We start from the raw sequence: 20,983 nt of genomic DNA, 5'->3' as shown, positions 1-20,983 counted from the left end.
TTATTTGGGAGGCGACATCATTCAAGAAGCATTCCCAATTTTGATACCTTCTTTTAGTAAGCAAAAAGTTGACAAAGGAAAACATACCATGAATTATGTTGAGAAGATTTTTCCTATGCCTCAACTGCAGAAAAAACAGGTAAAAGATCATAAGCTAAAAACTGAACAGATCAATATGAGTCAACCAAAGTTGGACGCATCATCTACAGTTGTGCCACCAACCCTGATGCTTCGTTACGTATCACAATCATGATAGAAATCAAGACAATCCCATTTCGAAGAGATTTCTTCAAAGTCCAAGCCTTTTGTCTCTAAAGTTGAATTGGAGATGTTGAAAGAAGAGTTAACCCTTCCGATTACACCTCTCCAAAAATCTTATATCGTGAGGACACTTGTGAAAAATGTTGTCCCAGTTAGATCAATCACAAAAAATCATAAATACAACTTTGCAAAGTTAGAGTCCAAAAGTTGGTTCGTCATAAAGTTCTAAAGTTATTCGAGATTATCGGTTACAAGAGAGGTGAAATTCGAAATTGTCCGTTACAGGAAAGGTGAACCTGTACAATTGGGTGAACTACCGCAAATCAATCAAATTCATGAACTAACCACAACACAAGTAAAACTTGCTTAAGTTGGAGAAAGAATTTCATTCACAGGAGCAGGGTTAGGTTATACGCCAAGGGTTTCGATCAAAATTTCAAGGATATAGATGACTTCTTCACAACATTTGTCAATAAAGGTTATCGATGAGTCAATAAAAGAAACACCAGTCCCACGCACATCGATCTTTGATCGAATTGGTGGTCACATCTCGACCACATCGGTATTTGATCGAGATTGGGAACTTTAGATGACTATCACGATGCACAAATTCATAAACCTTGTGCGTCTACATTATCTAGACTTGGCTAGTATGTCGGGTTTAACCTACAAAGGGAATGATGACACCGACATAAACAAATAAACAAACATGTTCAACATAAAGATAGTAGTGACTTGCGCATCACTATTTCGTCCCTCACGAAGTCGCAAGTAATTTTAGAGGTCTCGAATCAAATGCATTTGTTGTGAAGCGATTCACCACCATCCTACAAATCAATTGAGCGGCAACCGAGCTTCAACTATGGGGATAGACAATTTCGAAGATGTCATTTTTGCAAATCACATTACCATTGAGGAATTCCCTAAAGAAAATTCTTCGTCATCAGATGAATAACTCAAAAATGCTCTATTGATTTTCGAAGAAGACGACCACTGTCAACGATTTCAAAGAACTAAACCTCGAGAAAATGAAAGAAACCCGACTCACGTTCATCAACGTTCTTCTAAGCCATAATAAAGAAGCCAAGTACTTCAAATTACTATACTAATACAAAGATGTCCTTGCTTAGACTTACAAAGAAATATCAAGACTTGACCCAAAAATCGTTGTTCATTAGCTTGTAGTCAAACATGAAGTTCGCCCAATAAAACATGCACAACGTCGTTTTCGACCAGAGTTGGTACCATAGATTGAGATAGTGGTCAACAAGTTAATCGAAGCTAGCTTCATCCGAGAAGTAAAATATCCAACATGGATTTCAAATATAATTCTTGTGAGAAAGAAAAATGGACAAATTCGAGTGTGTACATTTTCACCACTTGAATAATGCATGTCCAAAAAATGACTTTCCGCTCCCAATTATAGAAACTTATGGTTGATGTGACTACAGGACATGAGATTTTGTTTTTCATGGATGGATCTTCTAACTATAATCAAATTCGAATGGCGCCAAAAGATAAGAAGCCCACGGCCTTTCGTACCCTGAAAGATATTATGCCTTTTGGACTTAAAAATGTTAGTGCCACTTATCAGTGTTTGAATAGGTGGGTCGAGTGTAGACCTCACACTAAATTTGATAGGTGGGCCACCAAAAGATTATAAAATCACTAAAATTAGGAAATTACTAATTTGACCTTTGCACTAGTGTTTTAAAATTCAGATCATACAGACGATTCGACCTAGTCTGACCAATTTCCTATAAAAATCGGTTTAGTTCTTAATGAACTATTACTTAAGTATGAATAAACGGTTTTTTAAAGACAGATGATTCAATTGTCTAAACCATCGATTTTCAAGAACCGATTCTTGAAAAATTGAAAATTTTCAAATGATTCTCTCTTGCAAAATTAGAAAATCTAGTCCCTAGTTTACATGTTTAGATTTTTAATACTACATATAAAATTCTAACAAATAAAATCTAGATTTTTTAGTACCAATAAATATAGAAATCTACTACAATTAAAATTTCAAATAAATAAAATATATATCAATCTAGAATTTTGAGCACCAAATAAATATAGAAACCTACCTTGACTTAAATTTTAATAAATAAAATTTATCAATCGACTAAATCAAATATTAGAGATCTATAAATAACTAAAAAATATCCTTAATTAAATCAAAACTCTAACATTTTTTATTTTTTATAAAATAAAGATAGAACATTGAAATACTTTGAAGCATTGAATAAAATGAAAGATTTGGGGAAAAAGAAAATTTCATATATTTTGTTTTTTAATTATTTATTTTGTTGATTTCATCATCAAGAAGTTCAAAATTTTTATTTATATTTTACTTTGATTTCATGTAGGTTGTTCATCAATATTTGTTTACAAAATATGTTATTGTTTTAGTATTCATGTAGATTTACAAAGTGAAATTTAATTTTTAAATCTTATATTTTATTTATTCATCACGAATATTTTATGAAGATGTAATGAGAAAACACATGATTAGTGTATACATAAATATCGGTTCAACCGAATTGAACCTCAGTTGGACCCCGGTCCAACCAGTTGAGCAAAATTTCGGTTTGAGTATCGGCTAGATTTTTAAAACATTTCTTTACACCATTGACTAAAGCATATTAAGTTAGAAACGTAACTAGAAAGTTATCCACCCTAAGCCTATAAGTACCAAAAACTAAGTCATCTAGAAAAGCTTGAAGATGATTTATTTTGAGGAGGAATTCAAGGGTTTTTTACTAGAAATTTGGAAAATGGAGATTTAGGTCATTTCTCATTAGTCTATGAGAGAAGAACTAAGTTAAGGAAGCAATGTCATCAATTTAAAGGCATAGGGTATCTCAAATATACCCCGAACGCCTACACGCCCCCTTGACCTATATATGTCTTTTCTACAGTCTTCTCTAGTAGCAAGATTAATGCAAAATGACCTTTTGACCCTAACTCATCTTCATCCTAAAACCAAAAACCCTTTGATTTCTCTTTCTAAAACCAACAATCTCTAATGTTGAGTCTATTAAGTCATTTCTCATTAGTCTATGAGAGAAGAACTAAGTCCAGGAAGCAATGTCATCAATTTAAAGGCATAGGGTATCTCAAATATACCCCGAACACCTACATGCGCCCTTGACCTATGTCTATTTTACAATCCTCTCTAGTAGTTAGATTTATACAAAATGACCTCCTTACCCTAACTCATCTTCAACCTCAAACTAAAAACCCTTTGATTTTTCTTTCTAAAACCAACAATCTCTAATGTTGAGTAGAATTTTTTTTTTTACCTCATTCTTCAACCTTAATATTAATCTGCATAAACTAGTTTAAACCTATAAATAAAGATAGGATTTTTGGAAGTAGATTGAAGATCAAATTTTTTGATAGAAAATTTTAGAATTTTCTCAAGAGATTAAGACGAGCTCAAGATAACAAATCGAAGATGAGGTTAAACATATTAAAATTAATTTAGTCCAATAATTGATGAGCTTGGAGATGACTTGTTTTAGGAAGAAAAATAAATGATATTTTGTTGAGGGTATTTATAATTTTTTATAGTTTTTGGGGGTCTAAAAAAGAATAACAAGGTCAAAGGGGGCATATCATCAATTTGAAAATGGAGTACCTAAATCATCTAAAATTATTTGGGGGGGGGGGTATTAAGGGAGGCATGTAATTAGTTAGAATACACAACGTTAACTCAAATATTCATCAAAATAATATTCAACAAAATGTGGATGGCATCTAAATCACCCAAAATAATTGGGGAGAGGAGCGGGGTAGGGCTGGCAACGAATAGGTTCTGTAGACACCTCAATTTGAACGGGCCACTTCTCGAAAGGGCCCAAAAATATCGATTTTCTAAAATAAATGGGCCAACGGGCCTTAAAGGCCCAAGTCATTGAAAAGTGACATTTTTACCAACCCGAGGCCCCTAAGACCTCTCAATGGTTTAGGAGGCCTACCAAAAGGGACTCGGCCTACCTTACGCTTTCCCAATATTCACCGCTCCGCTTCCAAAATAAAAAACGCCAAATTTTCGGTAAATTTCACCAACGGGCCTAAAAAGCCCGATTCGCCAACACGTGGCATTTTTGATCAAACTAATGATTGCAAAAATCTAAAAAAATTAAAAAAATTAAAAATGTGAGACTTGGGATGTCTACCCCTCCTCTACTACCATCGCTCGCCTCCGAATCCGCAAAAAACCATAGGCCCACCTAAGGCCCATGAGCCCTCAACACTTTCCTAAATCGATTTCTCATCTTACCCCTAACTTAAAATCAATCCACATCAACCAAAATCTAAAACCAACCTATACCCTCAAAATCCATTCCAAAATAACCCCCAACCAATTCCTAAAATCCAAAACCATTTCATAACCCAAGCCCAAAACACTCCAAAGCCTCTAATCCCAAATCCATATCCAATTCATATCCAACCCACAACCCTAACCCATCAACCACTACCCACATAAACCAATCACCATCTTGATAATCAAAGATGACACATGTCATCACCCCATCTCACCTCCCTCACCCAACTACCTACCCCATTAATTTGCTTTAAATCCCATCTACCCACACATCAACCCATCACCTTTTCTCTCAAATCAAACACATCTACCCACACCCCTAACCTATACCTCCCCTAATCTACCCTCATCATTCCCTATAAAACCTACATCTACAACCTAAACCTACACCATCCTCTCAAGTCAAACACTCAACCTCTCCCATCAACCTATCCCAACCCTTCATTTCCACCCACCTTAACACATGGCATCATCTCCCTCACCCTCCCAAAATATCATCAACCACCTCTTTAAATCCTCCATGCTCTTAAATCAAATCACAACCACCATCTTAAACTTACCTCACCAAACACTCCACCCAAATGGGTTGGGTAGGATCCAAACCATTTGGGTCAAAACTCACCCATTTAACCCTCCTTACCTAAATACCCTCCAATCTCCTCTAAATTACACCCACTTCTCTCTCAAACTCATAACCATTCTACCCTTTTTCTTCACTTCACCCCATTATATCCCTAAAATAACTCCTCAATATCTATAAATACCCTCCTCCTCTTCCCAAAAATGGCCCCCAACCTTCACTACAAAATTCTCTCCAACTCTCTCTACTAACAACTATCACCCCTCTCACTAAGAAAAATCTCATCAATTCCCTCACACTAACCCTCCCCAAGTCTCATAAAAAAAAATCACACACTACACTCATCTCCATTATCATCTCTTCTCTACTCCTTCAATAAAAAAAAAGAGTTGTATTTGTTTAAAATACTAAGGACTCAAGAAGACTCAAGCAAGAAGAAGAAAAGAAGAAACAAGATACAAGGTGGGTTCAAGGCAACCCCCCCTCTCTCTTCTACATCCTCTCCTCCTCCCTCTTCTATCACCCCTCTCCCCTTCATTTTATTTTTTAGGATGAATGGACCCCAAGGCTAAAGGTCTATAAGGGTCATTTCCATCAATGGAATGACCCTATGATCAAGCCGAAAATGAACCCCTATCTAGGGTACAAATGCACAACACGTGGCACATCATTTTTCGTATTTTTTTTAATCAAATGACCGAGTTGAGTTGAGGTTACCACTATTTAGTGGGGAGAAAAGGGTGCCTAACACCTTCCCTTTTCTCCAACCGAGCCGCTTACCCCGGATCTTAAGGTTTGATCCGTACCTTATCCATGTGAGTCACTAAAATGCCAAAATGTCACTTTTTCAAAAATGCACATCGGGTGACCATTCACACCCACTTACAATATGAATGGTGGCGACTCCAAATCATAGTAGATGTGGCCGTCGTAATGACGAAATCACGTGTCTACAGCTTGGCGACTCCACTGGGGATCAAAGGCTCCACCCTCGTGTCAACTCGGTTATTTTGGTAAAAAAAGGAAAGATTTCAATTTTTATTTTTTTTAATTTTTGCAAGCTAACAATACTTGTTGTGTTTGTTGTATTTAATTTTTAGGTAGGTTTCCTTTATTTATTTACTCCCTTGAAAAAAAAAAAAAACAAAAAATCCGATTTTCACTTTATTTCTCCGATTATGTCATTTTAAGCATGCGTATCATCAAACAAATGAAAAAAAAAATTTTCTTTTTTGGCCCAAGCCAAAAACCAGAGGCAATGTGCCTCAAAATGTGTATAAAAAAATAAAAAAAAAAAAAATAAAAAAAAAAAAAAAAAAAAAGTCGTTTTTCTTCTTTTTTGGCCGAATGGACAGTCGAACTTAAAATGATCATAACTTTCTCGTCCGATCTCCGATTAGCTATTAGTGCATATCGATTTGGGGTAGAACAAAATTTTCTATCAAATGTGACAAAGTCAGCAACATTTTGACAAGTCAGAATCGGTTTTTGAGCTCATTTACTATCATTTACGCTATCATTTCCGTTTGACGTCTCGTCGCGATACAAAATGAGTAGGAAAGAAAAGCATAAAAAAGGGAAAAAAATTTGGCCCAAGCCAAAAACCAGAGGCAATGTGCCTCAAAATGAGCAAAAAAAATTATTAAAAAAAAAATTAATTAAATTAAAAAAAAAAAAAAAATTTTTTTTTTGGTCAACTTGTTCCTTACATCAGTCTTGGAAACTTTCCTTTTGGAACTTATTTTTATTTTAAGTTTTAAAGCTTCAAAAGATCAAACGGATCATCTTTTTCAAACTCAGGGCGTACCGCTCGCCACTTTTTGATTGATCAAAATGAAAATTCAAAGTGATCATCGGTTGGACTATAATAAAAAAAAGAGAAGTCCTTTTATGATTAGTTCATTCATAAAATTGAAAAAAATGATTAAAAAAAAAAAAATCGATTGGTTGATGCTTAACTATGAATGTGCAACCCTTATGGACAAATTATCTAAAAAGTTATGATCTGGCCAACGGGCCCACCCATCTGGAAAATGCCCCGGGCGCACCCTATCCTACTTGCACACACCACTAGCACGTTTACATTACTGTTTTGCACGCTTGCATGTCCCTAATAGCCAACGTGGCACTAGTGCGTGGCCCGGTCTCCTCGGAGATGCGACGTCATTCATGAAAACCACAACTCCAATCACGTACCGTAAGGTATATAAAACTGGGGCATCAATACCGTTTGATCAGGTGATTCTGAAAGGTATATTGATACACCCACGTTGGAGCGACCTGAGCCTTTGTCCTATTGTAAGCCGCACGGTCACATGTCCCGATTGCCAACGTAGTACTAGTACGTGGTCGGTCCCCTCGCGGGATGCGAAAACCATTTATGAAAACTACAACTCCTGACTCGTACCCATAGGTATATAAAAGATAATCTAAGTACATCAATTGCACTTCTTGGTCAAAACCAGTGCCTAAGCAAGATCCTGCCCCGCTGTACCCTACTGTACGAGGGGGATAGATTACGTCTATTCTAGACGAGAGGTACTTAAGCGGGCCTTTGCTCAGCATCGTGCGCCACCTCTCAACTGGGGATCAAACTGGCTGTTTTGGCTTCAGAGAAGTGAATTGAAGTTTTAGATTGTCACCTATACGGTATATCAAACCAAGTCACCACGTACCGTCTGATTTAGTACGCTTGAGAGGTATATAGGTGTGCTTGGGCAAGAGTGGTCAGATAAAAATGCATTGCAGTAGTAAGCTTAGAGTCTAGAAGCCTTCCCTGTAAGTCACGACTCGAACTTATCGCGGGTGTTCCCGGGTTGTTGAAAGAAACTCGACGATTGATGTATGTGAATGATCAAAGTGTATGATTGTCCTCAAGGGTCAAAATTTTGTTTTCAGAAATTAAAATGGGTACACCGACCCAATAAAGAATCCATTTCTTGCAAAAATTCAATAATGACCCAGTCCATCTCGATCCAATGATCATGATAGGCCGGGCCATTTAAATCAAAATGAAAATCAAAATTTCAAAAAAGAAAAGCGTTTTCAAGAAAGTGTTTCAAAAGAAAAGTAGTTTTACATAGACCTTGGAAATGTACTGAACTATTTTCTTGTGTCAACTCAGGATGCTGGCTGCAGGCAATAACCCAATCGACCAATTGGTCAAAACAACCATCACGGGGATGCACACCGTAGAGAAATTCAACTTTGCAAAATTCATGTTGAGATGCGCTCTGTACTTCCACGAGTTTGAGATAGATTGGAACCTTTTGCACGCTATGGCTAAGCGTTGGAATCCTTATCTTCACATCTTCCACATTGGGCATATGCACTTGTGTCCTACTCATGAAGACTATTGTGGCATCATGGGGATATCTACTTCAGGTCCTCTAGTCAGGCCTTCATTGAAGACAGGATATTCGGGTGAACTCGCCACAGGCCTAAACATTTCAAAGGAAGAAGTCAAGGCCTTAGTCCGTAACGGGAGATTGGATTTAATACCCTTATTGAGTCCATACCACTCCCGCAGTCATCCCATCAATGTAAAACCAAATGCTTGGAGAGCCACTAGAGACTATCGATTATGTTTAGGGATCCTAGCCCAATACATACTGACCTCCAAAAGCGAGGGTCAAACTGTTCCTGAGTCTTTCATAGACATAGCTTCCCAGCTCTCTAGAAAAGCCAATCCCGTACCTCTTATTCTAGCTGAAACCTTCTCAGGTTTGGATGCCATAAAAAATGGTGAGGGAAGGGATTTCAAAGGAAGCCCTCACCTACTTTATATGTGGCTCTGCGACCGTCTCAAAATTGTGGACATTCCTTCAACCCTCGAGTATAGACCAGAGCACTTTTCCAAGAGAAACATGTTAGTGCGTCACAACTCAGTCAAGGCATGGGGCAAATGGTTGGATTCTCGCCTTGCACGTCATATTGGTTTGAGATGCCCTTGGTGGATGACGGACTACCCTGTTTTAGGTACCAAAGGATCCTATTATGTCCGTTTGATCGGACTAGATGAGACATCTTTTTACCAACCTGCTTTGATCCTAGAACAGTACGGAGTACCTATAGAATTTTCGCTACCTCAACACAAAATATTCTTTTCTCCCGAACCATTGACTGAAAAGTTAGTGCATCTCATTGAGAAGGCGTGGAACAAACGCACCTTAGGGTATCCAGATGGACCAGCAGAGTTCAAAGAGTCGGTCGTTAGAACTAAAAGAAGCAAGCCTAATTGTCCCAGCAATCCTGATGACGATCAAAACAAATCCAAGCGTCCATGTAAAAGAATGTAAAACAGGATTATTTGAAAGTTGTAATTCAATGAAAATCCTATTTGTCAAACAATTTTCAATAGTTCAATGAAATTTCTTTCAGTATATTTGTGGATAATCATGGCATAAATGAATTGTTTAATGGGTTGGTGTACAAAATTCAAAATGTAATCTTCTTTTTCAAAATGTCTTACCGACTCCGTGTCGATGCCAGCTCCATGCTGATGTAATCATTTTAAATTTTACCGACTCCGTGTCGATGCCAGCTCCGTGTTGATGAAATCTTTTTTTAAAATGCTTTACCGACTCCGTGTCGATGCCAGCTCCGTGCTGATGAAATTTCTCTTTTAAAATGTTTTACCGACTCCGTGTCGATGCCAGCTCCGTGCTGATGAAATCGTTTTTAAATTTTACCGACTCCGTGTCGATGCCAGCTCCGTGCTGATGAAATTTCTTTTTCAAAATGCTTTACCGACTCCGTGTCGATGCCAGCTCCGTGCTGATGAAATCGTTTTTAAATTTTACCGACTCCGTGTCGATGCCAGCTCCGTGCTGATGAAATTTAAAAAAATGCTTTACCGACTCCGTGTCGATGCCAGCTCCGTGCTGATGAAATTAAAAAAACATGATTTACCGACTCCGTGTCGATGCCAGCTCCGTGCTGATGAAATTTCATTTTTTCAAAATGCTTTACCGACTCCGTGTCGATGCCAGCTCCGTGCTGATGAAATCGTTTTTAAATTTTACCGACTCCGTGTCGATGCCAGCTCCGTGCTGATGAAATTTAAAAAAATGCTTTACCGACTCCGTGTCGATGCCAGCTCCGTGCTGATGAAATTTAAAAAAATGCTTTACCGACTTCGTGTCGATGCCAGCTCCGTGCTGATGAAATTTCATTTTTTCAAAATGCTTTACCGACTCCGTGTCGATGCCAGCTCCGTGTTGATGAAATCGTTTTAAATTTTACCGACTCCGTGTCGATGCCAGCTCCGTGCCGATAAAATTTCTTTTTCAAAAATGTTTTCCCGACTCCGTGTCGATGCCAGCTCCGTGCTGACGAAACTACATTTTTCAAAATGTTTTCCCGACTCCGTGTCGATGCCAACTCTGTGTTGATGTAATTCTTTTTCAAAATATTTTGCTAGTCCCGTGTTAATGCCAACTTCGCGTTAATGTCGGCTCCAAACCAAAGAACTCTTTCTTTAAAACTCGTGCGCTTTAAAATAAATAACTTTTACCCGACCTAATAAAATGTCAGGCATTTTTTCTTTTTGTAAACAAGATAGTAATGCTTGGTCTTCTGTACCCAAAGGTGGCCAAACGAAAGAAGTACAAACAACCTGAGAAGCCTCCGTATTTCCTTCGATCTACATCAACTATGAGCAACTCAGAGGACCCACAACCTGCGACAAGTGAACTTGCTGAAGCTAATGCAATGATAGCGAAGTTAATAGAAACAACGAAAAGACAAGAACAAATGTTGATGGCCGTTTTTAGTAATACTAACTTCCTACAAGCGCAAGCCGCTCAGCACCAAGCATCTGGATCAAATCCAGAACCCCTTGAACAGACACGACCAGATCAACAGACTACCACACCTCCTACGGTGCCAATGTATCAGGGCCCTCCACTTTACATCCCACAGAATCAACCACCCCGGTGGTAATCCCAGATGATGAGTGTGACTTCAGGGTGCCTGAGGCCAAAAATGCCACTGATAACAAAATGGCCCAGCAGATAGAGTCTCTCCAAGAAGAAATGAGACGAATGAAGGGTGCAAATACTTTAGGAGGGACAAGATTCAGGGACCTTTGCTTTTATCCTAATGCACAGTTGCCGGCCAAGTTCAAATGTCCGGAGTTTGAGAAGTACAGTGGGGTGGGGTGTCCTCTGTCACATCTAAAACTATACTGCGGATCCATGTGCCAATACGGCGAAGATGACAGGCTACTGGTGCAATTGTTTCAAAGAAGCTTGACAGGGCCAGCACTTAAATGGTTTTCCGGATTGGACCATACGCTTATCAAAAGTTGGCAAGACTTGGCTGAAATGTTCTGGCATAATTATCGGTTCAACACTGATGTAGGTTTGGATCGAAATGATATGGCCAAGATGACTAGAAAGCAAAGGGAAACAGTAAAAGAGTACGCCCAGAGATGGAGGGAGTCTGCCTCACAAGTGAGGCCTGCAATGACTGAACAAGAGATGAACACCACGTTCATCTCAACACTAGGGCATGCCTTTTATACTCATCTAGTTGGACATACCACGGGCACTTTCTCCAATCTTGTTCAAGTGGCAGACCGGGTCGAGGATGGGATCCGAACTGGTTTAATATTTGACTTCACAGCCCTAAGTGCAGCAGCAGGGACATCGGCACAGAAGAAGTTCGTGCCTTTTGTCAAAAAGAAAGAGGAAACTCAAATCAACAATGTACAACCCAGCCAACCTCTTTTCATTCAGGCACCAGTTCAGAGGCCGCAGGCACCACAAGTCCCTTGGGCGCCAGTACCTCGAGCTGCTTGGGCTCCAGCACCGCAGAACCCCTTTCAGACAGTTCCTCTGCAAGCACAACCAGCACCACAGTATGGGCAAAACCAACAGGCACGACCTAACAGGGTAAACAGAGTATTTACCAGATTACCCATGACACTATCAGAATTACTGCCACTCTTACTCAGAGGAGAATATCTGGTAAAACGTCCACCAAATCCTGAGGCTGTGAAAGGGCCAGGGTACAACCCTAACCTGCTCTGTGAATTCCACATGGGTGCACCAGGACACTCCACAGATCAGTGCTGGCAACTCAAGCACCAGGTGCAAAATTTGATAGATAAAAAAGCACTCATACTGGATGGACCTGCCAACCCACCCCAACAACAGAATATCAATCAAAACCCCCTACCTACTCACAATGGAGAGGGGAGTGGGCATAGGGTAAATGTCATCTGCGGAGAACTCGACTTCAATCCCTCGGATTTGATAGCGCCTATCGGTGCAAAAGTCAGGGTACGCTTCACGAAGGAATCAAGGACGTCAACGGTTAACACAGTCAACCGTTATACAGATTCATCGCAGAATTCACAGCTACCTCTCAGAATGGCCAACCTCACCATCCATCCCCCTCATCAAAATACCGCTACCCGACCACCTTTAGTTATACCTTACGGATCACCCCATCATCAAAATTCAACCCGACCTCCCCTGGTTATACCCTACACACCACCATATTCCCAAGGATCAACTCGACCCCCTCTCCATATACCATACACCTCATCTTCACGACCACCGCTCATCATCCCATACACTCCATCAAAACCATCGCCACCACCTCTCATCCTCAATGTAAAACCCGATCCACCTCCCATGACCATACACTCACCCAAACCATTCCCTTATAACTCTATCCAGGCAGTTCCCTGGAGTTACGAGACAACCATCACCACAACCTCCGGGGTTGAAGCCATGAAGAAAGCAATGGTGGCCGACATTGGGCATATGACAAGGGCAGGGCGATACAAAAAAATATCGAAAAATGGGGTGAAAATCAAGGAAGAAGGCAAAGGGGTGACCGACGAAGAGAAAAGAGAAGCAAAGGGAAAGGGTAAGCTGTATAAGGAGGAGAAGACGGAAGAAAAAGTGAAAGTGACAGACGAAGAAGCCACAGACTTTATTAAGCTCGTCCTCAAGAGAGAGCATAATATAGTGGACAGATTGAACAAACAGCCAGCTCAAATCAGTATCCTAGGTCTAATGCAAAAGTCAGAAGAATACCAAGAGGCATTACTGAGAGTTTTGGAAAATCGCATGTACCTGCAACACCTCACCTACGCAACTAGAACAAACGATTGGCCAGATAATGGCCCCCAATCCCATTATTTTCACTGAAGATGAATTTGTGCCTGGAGGAACGGGGCACGTCGAGCCACTAAACATCATGGTCATATGCAAGGGCATGATGGTTGCCAGGGTGCTGATTGATAATGGCTCAGCGCTTAATGTTTGTCCACTTGAAACCTTCCGGAAGCTCAACGCTGATTGGTCTCATGTGAAGCCCAACAACAAGGTCGTCCGAGGCTTTGACAGCTCAAGAAGAGACTCCTTGGGAGAGGTGGATTTACCCATCACAATAGGCCCGTGCACCTTCGAAGTAACATTTGAAGTCATGGAAATACCGACAACCTTCAATTTATTACTGGGCAGGCCATGGATCCACATAGCAGGGGCAGTACCTTCTTCTCTACACCAGAGAGTCAAATTCATCATGGGACAGAGGATGATATCCGTTTTGGCAGAAAACTTGATCCCGGCCGGCAGAGCTCCGGACGTGCCATTTATTGATATAGAGATGACGAAGGACAAGGCACTCTACCATTCGTACCAATTCGCGGCTGTCAATCACATCGAGAAGGGGAAGGAGAAGGTAAGAGCAAAGCTATCAAGAGCAAACCTTATGATTGGTCGGATCATGAAGAGGGCAGGTTATCGACCCAAGCAGGGGTTGGGACCAGGAGGAAGAGGAAGAGCTACACCGGTCGAAGCAAGAAAGGATACTCATTATTTTGGTCTGGGGTTTAGGCCCACAAAGAAGGATATAGCAGAAATGAAAGAAAAGAAGAAAGAACTTCGACTAGCAAGAAAGCAAAATCGGGAATCGAATGTCTGGAACCTCGGCCGAGTCCCTCACATTAGCGTTAGCTTCTCAAAGTCTCATATCAGACCCGACAACCTATCGGAACCACCATTGGCAAAAAGGGCAAAAACGGTAAAAATCGCACCACTGCACTTTCAAGAAGACTCAGTTGTTGAGTCCCAACCATCCTTCGTAGAAGGCATTGATGTTCTATTCAATGGGGATTCCAACGAAAGTCTATCCGAGACCGTTTTAAAATCCACCAACGTGGAAATCACTACCGACCAAAAGGAAGACTCACCCTTTTCAACGGGCATTGACTGGGCATCAGTCGTCATCCCACCAAGCTTGGGAGGGACCATGCCCCAATCTGACAAAAATCAATCGGAGATCATGGTTATCTCCGAACCACCGACCAAATCACCCAACACATCACTTTCACATCTCATCCGCCCCCTCAGAGAAGGGGAAGTTTTGAACAATTGGGAGGAATTCCCATTGACCCTTGAGGCTGTTGAGGCCTCCAAAAAAAAACGCGCCGTTAAACGAATCTAGTTTGCCCGAGGATCATAACGAGCCCTCGTCCTCGGGTAAAGACTGTTTTGAGGGCTCCCTATCTTTATTAACGAATTCGCATGATTGTTCTTCTTATTTCAGGTATTCGAAAAGCAACAAAAAAACAAATATTCCTCAAAAAGCAAAAAAAATCAAAAATTTATCAAAAGTCAAAAAAATCAAAAAGCTTTCAAAGTTGCAAAAAAATAGATATTTTCCAAAATCAAAAAAAGAGTTTTCAAGGGATATGTCTCAATCAAATGAGTACCCAGATAAAACAAAATTTGAAAGGGATGAGTATGATTTCGATCTTGAACTCGACTTTGACCTCATGGGGATCGAAGAAGAGTCTGAGGACGAAATGGAGTACCCGCCTAAAGAAATCAAAGACTTGGTAGAACGTCACGAGAAAGGTGTTCAGCCAAACATTGAGGATACAGATTCAATCAATCTTGGTACCGAAGAGGACCCACGAATTGTCAAGATCGGAACCTTATTAACGTCACGACAAAAGGAAGAAATGATCAAACTCTTACAAGATTATCAAGATGTCTTTGCATGGTCGTACAGGGATATGCCGGGATTGGACACAGATCTTGTCGTGCACAAGCTACCAATTGCCTCCGGAAGTAAGCCGATTAAGCAGAAGTTGAGAAGATTAAAGCCAGAATGGACTCTCAAGGTCAAGGACGAAGTCATGAAACAGTTCGAAGCCGGATTTCTTGCAGTCTCTACGTACCCTGAGTGGTTGGCTAATGTCGTCCCAGTACCCAAGAAAGATGGGAAGGTACGCATGTGTGTTGACTATCGGGACCTAAACAAGGCCAGTCCTAAGGATGATTTCCCACTTCCACACATCGACACTCTAGTCGATAGTACGGGGGCATGGCATGTTCTCGTTCATGGACGGCTTTTCAGGCTATAACCAGATAAAAATGGCGGAAGAAGACCAGGAAAAGACTGCATTTATCACGCCATGGGGTACTTTCCACTACAAAGTCATGCCATTCGGGCTGAAAAACGCAGGGGCGACTTACCAACGGGCAATGACCGCACTATTCCACGATATGATCCACAAGGAAATGGAGGTCTACGTAGACGACATGATTGCTAAATCCGGCATTGAAGAAGATCATCTGGTGAATCTCAAGAAGTTGTTCGACAGGCTGAGAAATACAGTTTGAGGCTCAATCCAGCAAAATGTGTATTCGGGGCAACATCGGGCAAACTACTGGGTTTCATCGTCAGCAGAAGAGGCATCGAGATAGATCCGGCAAAAACCAAGTATATCCTCGAGATGAAAGCACCCGTTTCAGAGAGAGATGTTCGGGCATTCTTGGGAAGAATACAGTATATTAGCCGTTTCATTGCACAGCTTACGCCTATCTGTGAGCCAGTCTTCAAACTACTCAGGAAAGACACACCGAAGAAATGGAACAAGGACTGTCAGGAAGCGTTCGACAAGATTAAGCAATATCTGCTCAATCCACCAGTCCTAGTCCCTCCTACTCTAGGGCGACCTTTGCTGATGTACATCTCGGTACAAGAAACGTCAATGGGGTGTGTGCTAGGGCAACACGATGAATCAGGACGGAAAGAACAAGCCATTTACTATCTCAGCAAGAAATTTACCGAGTATGAAGCAAAATATTCAACACTTGAGAAGACTTGCTGCGCATTAGTCTGGGCATCTCAACGACTACGCCACTATCTGCTTAGTTACTCAACTATGCTTATTGCTAGAATGGACCCCCTGAAGTATCTTTTCGAGAAACCAGCATTAACAGGTCGCACTGCAAAATGGCAACTATTGTTATCTGAGTTTGACATCACCTATGTCACTCAAAAAGCCATCAAAGGGCAAGCAATCGCCGACCACCTAGCCGAGCACCCGTTGCCTGATTACGAGCCATTAAAGACTAACTTTCCTGACGAAGCCATACTGATCACTGAGGTTGAAGACGATAATGAGGAACCAGGATGGAAAATGTACTTCGACGGAGCGGCCAATCAGAAAGGAAACGGAATAGGGGCAGTTCTGATCAAGCCAGGTGGATCCCACGTGCCAATCGCAATCAGACTAAAATTTCAATGTTCCAACAATGAGGCTGAATACGAAGCATGCATAGCAGGGTTGAAGGCAGCACTGGATCTCGAGGTAGATGAAATCGATGTTTTCGGAGATTCAAGCTTAGTAGTCTATCAGACGACTGGAGAATGGAAGACCCGAGAGCAAAGACTGGTTCCTTACCACGAGTACCTGGAAGAACTAAGCTCACGCTTCGATAGGATTTCATTCACGTACATGCCGAGAGCTAAGAATCAGTTTGCAGATGCACTAGCTACACTTGCCTCTATGATCAACATCTCGGAAGACCTAATCATCGACCCTATTGAGATTGGAATTCAAGATGAGCCAGCCTATTGCTTACCCGTCGAAGTAGAAGAATCTGAAGAAAAGCCATGGTATTCTGACATCAAGGCATATCTTGAAGATCGAACACTTCCCTCAGACGCAACGCCAAATGATAGAAGGACCATTCAGAGGCTAGCAGGACAATTTTTCTTGAGCAACGGTATTCTGTACAAGAAGTCGCACCATGAGATCTTACTTAGGTGTGTGGCAGAAACAGAAGCGAAACGACTAATTGAGACTGTACATGGAGGAGTCTGCGGACCTCACATGAATGGTCATATGCTTGCTAAGAAGATCATGAGGATGGGATATTATTGGTCGACAATGGAAAGTGACTGCTATCAGCATGTCCGCAAATGCCATCTATGCCAAATATATGCCAACAAGATCAATGCCCCACCTTCAGAACTACATAATATGACTACTCCTTGGCCCTTCTCACTCTGGGGCATGGACGTCATTGGGCAGATCTCGCCGAAAGCTACAAATGGGCATCGTTTCATCCTTGTTGCTATCGATTACTTCACAAAATGGGTAGAAGCTGCATCCTACGCCAATGTTACCAAGAGCAACGTCATGAAGTTTGTCAAAAACAACATCATTTGCCGGTATGGACTTCCGAGCGGATTGGTAACTGACAATGCTAAGAACTTCAAGAACAAAGATATGATCAAAATGTGCGAAGACTTCCAGATCACCCATCACAACTCTGTACCCTACAGACCTAAGATGAATGGAGCAGTCGAGGCAGCCAACAAGAACATCAAGAAAATAATCGAGAAGATGGCAGTTACATACAAAGATTGGCACGACATGTTGCCCTTTGCCCTACACGCTTACCGGACTTCATTTCAGAACTTCGACTGGGGCAACTCCGTATTCATTGGTCTATGGAATGGAAGCAGTCTTACCCGTAGAGGTTGAGATTCCTTCCCTCCGAATCTTAAAAGAAGCAGAGTTAGATGAACTGAATGGATTCAAGCTCGGTTCGATCAGCTGAATCTGATTGAAGAGAAACGCCTTGCAGCCATTTGCCATGGACAGATCTATCAACGACGAATAGCTCGCGCCTATAACAAGAAAGTTAAGCCTAGGGATTTCTCGCCAGGAGACCTGGTCTTAAAGAAGATTCTGCCAATCCAAGAAGATGTCAGAGGAAAGTTCAGACCAAACTATGAGGGACCATTCATCGTACAGAAGGTAATGACAGGAGGAGCTCTGGTTCTCACAGAAATGGACGGACAAGTCTTCCCGCAACCGATCAATGCTGACACTGTTAAGAAATATTACGCCTAAGACCTGACCCTGAGATGACGAAAGGCCATTTTTGTTATCCCAAACAAACCATCACACCCTAGTCAACCCTTTTGAGCCATCACGTTCATTTCTTAACCTAAGACTGGGGTAAGTCAACAACTACAAAAAAAAAAAAAAAAATCAGAAAGAAATAGAAAAATCAAAAGCATCAAAGTACTCCTGGCCCGCATGAGGATAAACTGTGAACGGCTAAAAATACAAAAAAATCAAGAAAGTCAAAAACTCGAACACTTGATCTTGGCTCGACCCAAATCTCCAGCCTAAACAAGTTCGAGAGACCGGGGAGGAGCATAGATCACTTTTCGAAACAAAAATAGACGAACCCCATGTTTATTCCACTTTAGATCAGACCTTAACCTTTTTGTAACCTTCCACTACCATAAGCCTAAGCCAACGTTTCGTCCTACTTAAAGTCTTTTTGATCAGGAAATGTTCTAGGGCAACATAACGACAGTGGCAACACCAATGATCTTGCAACTTGGTCCGGACCTCAAAGTCTTGTCAGTCGTTGGAAGACTCGAGAGGGAATCCAGATCGGATATTCAAAAAAAAAAAAAAGAGTACCCCAAAAGAGTAGAGTCGTCGATCTTGCAGCTCAACTTAAGTCACCAAGCACAAAGACACAGAGACTCCGAGCAGAATTGTAATGAAAAATCTAGAAAAATACAAGCATGGTCTGTGAAAGGGCATAGTGAAAACCTGAAAGGGCGCTATGAGTAAAAGAATCAGACTATGGCAAGATCAAAGCCACCAGCACGATGAAAATCCCAAAAAGGACGTCGATGCGTAAAAATGTGGAGGAAACCGGGTCTGATGAAAACCGTAATTGGCATCAGGGGCAATAAAGGTTTAAAAAAAAAAAAAAAAAAAAAAAAAAAAAACAACACCTGGCCCGCAAGAGTATAAACTGTGAACGGCAAAATCTTTCCAAAATCCCGAGACCCAAAATAGTCTTCCAACACCATGGCACTGGGAATGACTCTAAAGGAATCAAAAGAGTAATTGACGTTTATATCCTCTGTGATTGGCAAAATACCAAGATCGTCGCAACCAAAGGTTTTACAAACTTTGAATTTATCGTACTCATTTGATAAATATATTCATAAAATTTTAAAAAAAGAAAAAAACTACTATTTTGGCCGATGATGAAGATTCTAGGACTTATTCAAACTTCAAGTTTTCAAAGCATTAGATACACCTGAGGCCAAGTAAGTACAAAACCTATTTTCTTTACATTATTCTTTCAAATTTTGTAATAAAAAGAAATCAATCAAACATCATGAAAAAATGAGTCAAAGCGTTCCTACAAAACACGGATCCGGGCAGCCCGACTCATCATCAATTTTTCAACCTGACTCATCATCACGACTCACTAGACAAGACGCGAAGGCATCGAAGAAGGGACCGCAAAGCAAGCCCCTCCTAAGATCACTCTCCGGGCCTACTGAGGTAGATAAACCATTGATCATCGAACTTACAGTTGCAGCAATGGAAGAATTATAAGAAAAACCCTTAGGGGATGCGTGACCTTAACGATTGCTTATGAGATTCTAAGTGAAGATGAGTACATACAAACATTCCCGAGGGGGATTGGACCAAAACTATTTGGATTGAAATCAGAAGCTTCTCGAGAAACTGTCGTTGTTATCATGAATCACATTAACCTTGTTGAGATCCTTATGGATGTGAATCAGTGGTCCACCGTGTTTTCTAACATTGTTTCAAAAGCAACAACTCTTGAAGTCGTATCAATAGGCGTAGCAGAAAACTACAATGGAGCCCTCCAAGTGATGACAACAGAATTTCAAGTCCTTCACCTATTGTTCTGACTCGAGAGAGTTTCTTTGTAAGGTATTTGTAAACAACATGCTGAGGGAATTTGGACGGTGGTCGATGTTTCCTTGGATCATTTGCGTCCTAGCCCGATATCGAGATGTCGAAGAAGGCCATCAGGTTGTTTAAATCCAAGAATGTCAAATGGTTACTCCAAGGTTATACGGGTCGAACACGTAGAAGTGGATGATAAAGCAGTTCATAGTATATATAAAACACTGGTTAACTCCAGCCTGGTTTGGCGCAAAGCGTTGGGTTGCTACCCTAGATCAACAAGGTGAACGCCTTGCAAATGTTATGGCTAGTAACATGCCCGCTGGAGATGTTGGTTGTGATCACAAGTCAAGAAGGGCGAAAGAGTACGTTGAAGTTAGCTGAAAGAATGGTGATGAGTTTTTGTTCTGGTGTAAGTGCTTCTACTGCTCACACATGGACAACATTATCGGAAGTGGCGCTGAAGATGTAAGGGCCATGATTGGAAAAAAGCATAGATGATCTCAGCAGGCCTCCTGGTATTATGCTAAGTGCAGCGCTACTTCTTTCTGGCTTCCAGTCCACCAAAGGGAGTTTTCAATTTTCTTCGCGATGAGAACTTTAGAAGTGAGTGGGACATTCTTTCTAATGGCGGTGCTGTTCAAGAAATGGCACATATTGCTAATGGTTAGAGATCCTGGTAACTGTGTTTCTCTACTTGCGGTAATACTCCAAATTCAGTCAGAAAACATGTTGATGTTACAAGAGAGTAAGCACAAATGCAACAGGTCTTGGTCGATTC

At 41.0% G+C, this 20,983-nt stretch overlaps 1 pseudogene; it reads left to right on the top strand.

Moving 5' to 3' along the window:
* The first annotated feature begins 1,765 nt into the window (after positions 1 to 1,765).
* LOC147387870 (uncharacterized) overlaps positions 1,766 to 20,983 on the top strand; it is a 20,958-nt pseudogene continuing 1,740 nt past the window's right edge.

Source organism: Akebia trifoliata, chromosome 13, assembly GCF_017979445.1.
Source record: "Akebia trifoliata isolate Shusen 1 chromosome 13, ASM1797944v1, whole genome shotgun sequence".
Classification (NCBI taxonomy): domain Eukaryota; kingdom Viridiplantae; phylum Streptophyta; class Magnoliopsida; order Ranunculales; family Lardizabalaceae; genus Akebia; species Akebia trifoliata.
The sequence above is the reverse complement of the archived record's forward strand: the minus strand, read 5'-3'. Positions and strand labels throughout refer to the sequence as shown.